The 9,645-nt window shown below is 40.5% G+C and overlaps 1 pseudogene; it reads left to right on the top strand.

Moving 5' to 3' along the window:
- Positions 1 to 1,464: 1,464 nt before the first annotated feature.
- On the top strand, positions 1,465 to 1,585 carry LOC145402923 (5S ribosomal RNA; annotated as a pseudogene).
- The last annotated feature ends 8,060 nt before the right edge of the window (positions 1,586 to 9,645 follow it).

Genomic DNA, 9,645 nt, shown 5'->3' with positions numbered 1-9,645 from the left:
GATAGTGCCCTTTTGCTCCTTAAGTCGTATATGTCGAACAGATCTCAGAGAGTGGTTGTTGATTACGCCAGCTCTGATTCTGCTCCTCTTCTATTTGGAGTCCCTCAAGGATCAGTTTTGGGTCCAATTCTATTTACTATCTACACAAGTAGTTTATCATCTATACAGTACTTGATGCTCATGATGTGTCCTATCATTTTTATGCTGATGACACCCAGCTCCATGTTAAGATGTCAGATATCAATGATACTAAGACAAAGTTTGAATCTCTGATGTCTGATATTAAGATTTGGATGGCTAAGAGGAAATTTAAGCTGAATGATGGTAAAACTGAGATCATCATCAGCAGAGGAAACAGAAGGGGTGATGACACTGACAATGCCCTGGCTTTGAACATTGGCGTGTCACAGCTGCATCCAGTCAGTTCCGTTCGAAATCTGGGTGTTTATTTTAATTCTAAGTTAAATTACAAAGAATATATTAATCAGGTTGTACGAGGGTGTAACTTGCATATCAGAAATCTGTACTCTGTGAGAAGATTCCTGAATAGACGGTGCCTCTTAACATTGGTCCATGCAATGGTCTTGTCTCGTGTTGATTATTGTAATTCACTGTGGGTTGGTCTTCCAAATAATATACTAACAAAAGTTCAGTCTGTGTTGAACAGGGCGGCACGGCTTATCTTTGGTCTCCCCCCAAGAACCTCAACCACCCCGTTTCTGATCGAGTTGCATTGGTTACCAGTAAAGGCTAGAATTGAATTTAAACTGTGTCTTATTACATTCAAGGTTCTTAAGTTTGGTGAACCGAAGTATCTTGCTGAATTGTTAAAACTCCCATCGACACGCACGGGTGTGATGTTACGCAGTGAAGATGATTCCTTGCGTCTTGATGAGCCAGGACCCATTCACCAGTCATCTTTCTCTGATCGTTCTTTTGCATATAGAGCCCCTAGATTATATAACAGATTGCCATTGTCCATAAGACAACTCTCTACTGTTGAATCCTTTAAGAGACAGCTGAAAGCCTTTCTTTTTTCAAAATGCTATGACCTGGAGAGAGGTACTATGACAGATGATTATAGGGTTTAATTATTGCCACTTTCATGTATATATGATGTAGCTTGTATTATATACAAGAAATGTCACAATTCTTGTAATTGCAAAAATAATGTATGTGTGTCGAGCGCTAGTGAATTCCCAAAAGGAAGACCTGGTGCTTTTGAGAAACAAAAGGCCAGATTATTATTATTATTATTAAATCCTTGAAGCCAACCCTAATCTAGCAATCTATGCTAACTCCCAATGCCGTGTGTAGTACTAGGAGTTAATACCCCACAAAATGTATTATTGTGTACGGAATTATGCTCCGTCTAATGGAAATATTCCGTTAAACGGGGGAAAAAAAATAGAACATCTAGGGCTTCCGCTACATCGGAGTTCGTTAAAGCAAGCATCTAATGTATTTAGTGGGTGTAATCCACGTTGAGTACACCGCTTCCCGTCCGATCAGCGAAGTTAAGCAACGTTGGGTCTGGTTAGTACTTGGATGGGTGACCGCCTGGGAACACCAGATGCTGTTGGCATAACGTTCTCCCTACGTGTCAAGTGGGGTTGGTAGAGGATTAGTGCTCCTCCCTGTAAAACAATTAACTCTAAGCCCTTGGCCACCCTGTTTGGGATACATGGTGTCTGGCAATGAATGAATGAATGAAAATTGCCATAAAAAAGAAATTTGGGCTTACACTTGGGATGAATGGTACCAATTTGGATAAATCTTATTGGTTCTGTATTTCCATTATCATGTAACTTCGTATCATGTGCATGTTTGGTACCGATTAAGTGCGATGGCCAAGGGATCAGTGCATATGAGCAAATTAAATTTTATCCATAAAATACCTGACAGAATAAGTTTGCAGAATGTAAGATATATCACCTGACACAAGGAAATCCCAATACGGCACTGATGGTTGTTGTCTGAGAACACAAATTGACCAGCCATGTATATTTTCTGGTAATGGCTAAGTTAGCCACATGTGGAGAGAATGGAGAATGAGACTGACTAAGAGGGTGTATGTAGGTGAGGTGGAGGGAGGGAGAGGGAGGGGGAGACCGAGGATGAGGTGGAGGGATGGAGTTGAGAGGTATATGAGGGAGGGGGGGGGTGAGTTGGGGGGAGGGTAGTCAAATGGTGGGTGACAGAGTGACTTGGAGGCATTTTGTCTGCGGCCACCCTTTGCGGGATTAGGGCGTCGGGCTATAGATAGATAGATAGATAGCTAAGTTAGCAAGACACTAAGGTTTGGACAAACAAAAATGTCTTTCATGAAACAACACAACTCCTACAATGCTACACAACTGTCAATTGTGGCTGCAAACGAGTGAATAAGGCTCATCCCAGCCAAGATGTATGCCACAAGACGTGACGTCCAGAACTCATTAGGCGGTTGTGTGACACCAGTGTTATAGTCTAACTACTCTAACTTAGCCCAGATTCTCATCCACTTGCAGCTTCTTTCACTTTGTTTGGTGGCAGAATCTCACCAAATACCAATATACAGTACATGGATTCCTTGGTATCCTGCACTTGGTTAAAGTGGCTTTCATTATCACCGCTACGTGAAAAACTGCACTCCTGCCATCATCACGCATTTTACATCTCGAAAAGCTTCATTATCACTTACCTGCATTGGTTTCTACCAACAATAATGGTACAGTGTCTGTGGTTTCTAATGGCTTTGAGGGATTAAAAGATATGGCCCTACTTGAGGAGCTGACCACTAGCTCTCCACCACTAGCATCAGAACCCCTTACCTCAGGCCATGTCAGGTCTCTATATGGTATGTGTTTCTTCTATACTGTGCCTTTTTCATACTTTGCAATTAATCTAAAAATACCTATGTGTGTTTCTGATACCATAACAGTGGGTCTAAATTGTTCTAAAGGGGAAATTTGGGTTTAAAAGTGAAGTGCCTGGTTTTAACTAGGATAAAGCCCATAGACTGTGCTTTTGTTATCGCACAATTTTATCACACACTAGGCGTGGTGCCAATTATGCGTGATAACCAAGGGATCAGTGTATATCCCCCCATAATCTCACCGTACATTAGTACATACTCCCATAATCTCATCATACATCAATATATAAACCTTGTAATCTCATCATACATCAATACATACCCTTGTCATCTCAGCATATGATGTCCATATAAAGACCCGTAATCTCACTGTAGGTCAGTAAACGGTATACCCTCATAATCGCACAGTACGTCAATACACAGCCCACCCCTCCAGCATAATTTCACCACACAGCAACCTATACCTTTCTCTAATCTCACTGTAAAACATCAATATATAACCTCATAAGCTCATTGTACAATGGCAGTATATACCCTCCCGTAATCTCACCATACGATTGATTCAGAGACTTTGTGAGGATGTACAGAAGTGCATTATTGAGTATGATGAGAATTTGTCCACATACAAGAAAACTACAACTTGTATGAGGAACAGAGGGACTGGTCCTCCCATGCTTCAATGCATTGATGCTACAATTTCTCATTAGATTCAATGCTCTATTTTGGGAGATTTGAAAAAAACAGCCATGATACTCCTTCATTTTCAATCGCTTTTCTCGATATCTGTGCACATACAGGCATACCCCGGTTTAACGATGCAATTGGTTAAGTAAACACCCATCGCTAGGCGGGGTAGTGTATCTCGGGGTAAATTTAACATGTAAAGTATGAGGATTCCTTTTTCAGCCTTGGGTTCCCCCCCCAACCATGTCCTAAATCAACCCCAATGGGTCCAAAAAAAAAAGTTTAAAGCCAATCTAAATGGTCTAACAGCTGTAAAAGAAGCTAACCTAAGTCTAAAACCAGTGCCCGTCTCGCTTGTACCCAGTCAAGGTCACTGGAGAAAGCGATCTCCAACTCACCAGAGTTCTCTATTCGATCTCCAACTCGTATTCAAACTTGGTAGAGAAGAAGCACCAGAACTGTATACAGTCCCACCATCAGACGGTCCCAGGAAAATTAAACATCTGTTATGCATAATAATAACGTACGCATGACGCAGAATCGTCCAAGGTGTGAATTGTTGTGACGGAGAATCACTGATGTTTTGACGGGGAATTCTCTTGACAGGAAATGCAATCGATGATGCAATCCGGATAGCCTTTTCAACGGCACCTCTATGTCGTTTTAGTTACTGTTCTGGTCGCTGAGATCATCTGTTTGCTTCTCTCTTATTTTCTAACATTTATTTAGAAATTCGTTTGTATTTTCAAAGCATTTTCCCATGAACAGCCCAAATCTAATCACATGATAACATGATTTATCGACTGATGATGCGATTGGGACAGCCTTTTCAGTGGCACCTCTATGTTGTTTTAGTTACTGTTCTGGGTTGCTGAGGTCCTTTATTTGCTTCTCTCTTATTTTCCAACATTTATTTACAATTTCCTTTACATTTTCAGAGCATTTTTCCTTGAACAGCCCGAAAGTAAACACAATATATTGATGTCATAGTTTTCATCAAGGCTTGACATTTTTAAGGCTTTCATAATTATTAATATTTATTTAAAATTATTATCATGTATTCCATGACAGGTTAGATGTTCAGTGGGCAAACACGAAATATTCTTTGTTGAGTCGCCTAGCTGTCCACATCATTTTGTGCCTCATCTGATGGCAAGAATCCGTATCCCTATGACTGTGTTCGCCCCACCTACAACTTAAACACATTAATCCATGTCCAAAAACAGTTTACAAAACAACCTAAAAACACAATTTAAGTTTAAAATATCAAAATCAGTAAAAAAAAAATCAAAACCCATTGCAAAACCAGGGGTAGGCCTACGAAAGGTAGGGTAGGGTGGTACTTCTACCCCCATCACTATTCCGAGGTATCGCATCTACGGATATAGTAACTCAGGGTTTGCCTGCACTTTTCATTTTGTCTTTACATGGGCACAAAAACAGTTAATTAATCCAGTTCTATGCACCATTTTGTTTGAGGTCAGTTCTTGTATGGTTATCTTACTGTAGGTTAGGTTAGGTTAATTATGATAAAGTAGGTTAAGTTAGTGAAAAATAAATCAGGTTAGATTTAGTCAAGATTTAGGTAAAGATTTAATGAAAATTTAGGAAGATTTAGGTTAAACTGGGATAAATTAGGCTGAACAGGGCTAGGTTTGGATTAACTGAGTTTGGTTTAAGTTGCAAAAGTCTAAGTTAGGTAGGGATAAATTATGTTAAGTAAGGGTAAGCTAGAAAAATTAGGTTGTTAGAATAATTTAGGTTAGGTTTTGATAAATAAGCACTGATATAGATAAATCAGCGCTGATTTAGTGCTGAAATTGCATTTCATGATGGTGGGCTTTTGAATTCAGCACCACCACGACTGTTTTTAAACCCAATTCGCATTTAGGTAATATTCTCATTTCTGCTCTTACTTTAGTTGGAGATAATTCTGCGGTCTTTCCACCCACCCCCCTTTTATTTTATGTGATTCATTCATTTATACCTTCACTTGTCAAAAATTACCATTTTTTGAGACATGGTTCCCTCTCCCGAAGTAAGTGACTTACAAACCATTTTAGGCATTAACCTACCCTGATGCTACTTAATTTAACCTACATCCCAAGCAATTCCCCAATACCCTGAAAAAACAGGAGCAGGAATAGGACACTGCCTGTTACTTCCACACAGGCCATAGCGAAACTGCACTGCAAGGTACAAACTCAAACAGTGACTGGCTGAGTAAATGGCAAGACTCATTTCGGACACAACTGCCTTAATTAAATAATGTTACCTGTCCATTAGCAAAGCAAGTCCTCTATTATAACAAGCTAATGGGGGAAATGGTAGATGCTGTATCCAATAATTCATTATATAAGATATCCGAAGGGGACCCGCTATACTGGACCTAGGGGTGGTTTATATGAAAAATGGTCTGGTGGGTACAGCACACAGGGCAAGTTGTCAATAAACCAATATTGTATGGGTCAGGCCTGTGTTCCTTGATATATAAGAGATCAATAATACAGAAATGAAAGTGGCCATCATTTTAATTGACAATAATGAAAAGCAGTAATACCAAGCCTGGGTTCAGTATTAAATTTGTCCAGTTGGTTGCCAGATGTCTTCCCTGTACATGACATTGGTTAGGTATGGAAGTTGTCTGGTAGGGTCAAGGGATTCATTATACCGGAAGTGTGGTATTAACGGGTCCATCAAAGCAAAGGTTCCTAGCAGTGATATCAAAAACAACTGTTAAAAGAAAAAGTGTTTGTGACAGGTGAGGTCTACCTATAACACATCTGTACAATAAAAGGCTCGATTATGGGCTGAAATGAGAATATGGAATTTAGAAACATGAAAACTTTAAAATACACTCAGGAAAAACACAAAAAAAGTCAGATAACAGACTGAAACATGAACATGGGAATTAAAAACATCAAAACTTAGAACTTAAAAAGAACTTTAGTTAGAAAAAGAAAAAAGAAATGGAAGCTGCAAAATAGGGTTATAATAGTACTGTAAATGTCTCCTTGAATATTACCCGCAGAAGTACTAAGGGCAGGACACCGAGAAATATTGTGTTTTTCTGCCACTGAGCTACGTGAAATAAGCTGCCTAAGGACGAAACGCTACGCCAAGGGTGAAAGAACTATTGGTATATGTCTGAAATAATGATACTAACCTCCAACTTTTCTATATTTAATTGATTTCTATATTTACTTATCTTTTACTCCATATTTAACTTGCTCTTTCCTTCCTTGGGTCATCTTGTTTTAAAAGAAAAAAATAGTGGTGCTGACACAGGCTACCCATAAAACCGGCAGCCAGTTCTATTTTGCACTTTCCACCTTCCCAACTAATTCCCAAAGACTTACCTCTCTCAGTGATCATTTGGCTGGACTAGAAGACGACATTCACCTTCACTTGTGGAAAATGGAAGTCAAGATCCGGAGCCGGTTGGAAAATCAAGCTTCCCCAATACCATTACCGTAGCACTGTAATTGGGAAAAAAGGGGTCATTTTAGCTTTCTGGGTATCAATAGGACTTTAAATGGCAGTTCATGGGTAATTTATGAAAGATTTTATGGCCAACAGCGGCGTTACGGGCAATTCACTGAGTGGACATACCTTCGTTTTCTATCACATACGTAAGCACTGGAAATTAATGGAAAAGAGGGGCATATATGGCTTCTGAGCAACAATGAGACTCTGAAAGGCAATTCTCAAATAACTTACTTCACACTTATGGGCAAATAAACCCATTAAAAAGTAATATACCACAGAAGGACTCACTTTCTTTTTCTCTTCCAATATGTCTGCCAATCAAGTGCCGAGTCGTGTGTTTTGCTGTCCTAATTTGGGGATATTTCTTGAAAATAATGATTCCACACAAAAACACGAGTATCTGGCCAAGAATATTAACCAGTGTTGATGAAATGGTTGCAATTTAACCATATCCAATGTAAAAATGATGCTTCTCAAGGATAATTTACAGGGTACAAAAAGGAAGACTCCTAAGGGCGGGAGCCCCGGGAAACTTTAAATTGGAATAAGGTAGCTCGTATTATTATTTCTTGATTTGAGAGTGTGAGAAAGTGAGACAATGGATTGGGTATATGTGCAGGAGTAGATGAGAATAAGAGGGCAACGGAGGGTATGTATTGACGTGTGCAAGAAATGGAAGGAGAATATAACAGTAAGGATCAGCTGGTTTAAGGACTGTGTGGGTAAGATTGAAAGTTGGAATACAAGCGTGGCGATTGTGTGTATTATGCGCCAATGGAAGACCTTGCGAGCAGAGTGAAAGAATTCTGGGCAAATGTGGAAGAGTGCATGGAAAAGTTTGAGGAGTGAGTGTTTTTTTTATATTAAAAATATGAATGGAAAAGTAGGGAATGTGAAGGTGGATGGAGTAGTTGGTGAGTTGGATGTGCCTGAAGAAGTGGATGTGAATGGCAGAGCTCTTGTGGACATTTTGTGCGGAGAGAGGGGTAAGTGATAGCTTATACCCTCTTTAGGCACAAAATGATCCACAGTAGTAGTGATGTTTGAAACCTGAAAAAATGGTCCCAGCACTGGCATTGATTTACGTATTGAAATTTAATCAGCTGACCCATCAGTTGCCACTGACAACACAATCATGTACAACCTTCACACTGTTTGATCTCTTGCGGTCTCTCTATTCAGTTCCCTATACCTGAGGTCACAAGTGTTTTTTTTTTTTTTTTTTTTTCTGACTCTTGCAGCTACCCTTAACATTCAAGCCTTTCACCCTCCGCACCTAGTTGTGGATGTTTGACGATGTGACCAAGATGGTGAAACTAAGGTATTCTTGGCGAAATGATAGGGCAATGGGACGTAGTATCAGTGCAGTCATGTGAAGCGAAAGAGTGCGGTAAAGGGTTGAGAAGTGTGACTAAGTGGGGACAGGGTGAATGATTATGCAAGGACATTGTAATGAACGAGAGCCTGCGTTGGACGAATGTAGTGAAGAGAGAGGGTGATGTGGTAATGTAATGATAAATGTACTGATGACTGACAGTGTGGTGATGGAGGTATTGTGGTGAAAAGCATGACAGAGTGACTGAAACTGTACTGAAAATTTAGGAGGGTGTGGCCATTTGAACTGGAAAGTGTGGTGAGGAAGAGTGACAAAAAGGGACGGGGGAGTGACGAGGGAATGGTAGAATCATGTACTGGTGAAACAGTAAAGAAGGAGTGACGAGGAGTGAAGTGTTATGGCAACGGATGAGGGAGAATGGTGAAGGGTGAGGGAGTGTGGTGAAGCGTTAAGGGGGTGTGGTGAAGGATGAGGTGGTGTAGTGAAGGGTAGGGGGTGTGGTGAAGGGTGAGAGGGTGTGGTGAAGGGTGAGGGAGTGTAGTGAAGGGTGAGGGAGTGCGGTGTAGCCTTGAATGTCACTCACGTGCTGTTTTGTCGCTGAGTAAGTAAAACAAGGACGATTTTCAAACTTCATCCTACGAATAGAGGGTACCAAAAAAAAAAAAGGTTAAGGAAAAAAAAGCCCAATTAGACTAGAAAATCAACACTATCAAGGAAGATAAACAGGATAAAATAAGTACACACACACACACACACACACGCACACACACACACGCACACAGCACATGAATAAACAAGCATGCCACAACAGCCGAGGAGATAGTAGGACTGCACGGGATGAAGGAGGGAGGGGATGGGAATGGCGCTGGGGGCTGGGGATAGAGCTACCACGGTTGAAAAATAAGACGGTATCACTGAGGGAAGAGGCGGCTGGGGATCCACACAGTCGCCTTGATCCCTGTGAGACTCGTAAAGTGCGACTGAAGGCTTAAAGAAGATTGCGATGGTGAGACGAACAGATACAGGGTGAGTGGAAAAGCGGGACGGCGCGAGGAAGATCTCGGTGTACACACACACACACACACACACACGATGCAGAAGAACCAACTCATTTTAAAAGGTAAGCGACTTCGTAAAAGCATCATTTTCCAGAGGCAGTGGGAAAAAAATCACTGCATCAAAATAATTTGTTTACATTTAGTTACTCTGATGTACTGGGAACTGTTATGGGCCAGTATGATTTAAAGGCTACACTGTCTTTGTAAATATTTTATGCGCT

Source organism: Coenobita brevimanus, chromosome 6 (assembly GCF_032717465.1).
Source record: "Coenobita brevimanus isolate Jiangsu-jjx chromosome 6, ASM3271746v2, whole genome shotgun sequence".
In the NCBI taxonomy this organism is placed as follows: Eukaryota; Metazoa; Arthropoda; class Malacostraca; order Decapoda; family Coenobitidae; genus Coenobita; species Coenobita brevimanus.
The sequence above is the reverse complement of the archived record's forward strand: the minus strand, read 5'-3'. Positions and strand labels throughout refer to the sequence as shown.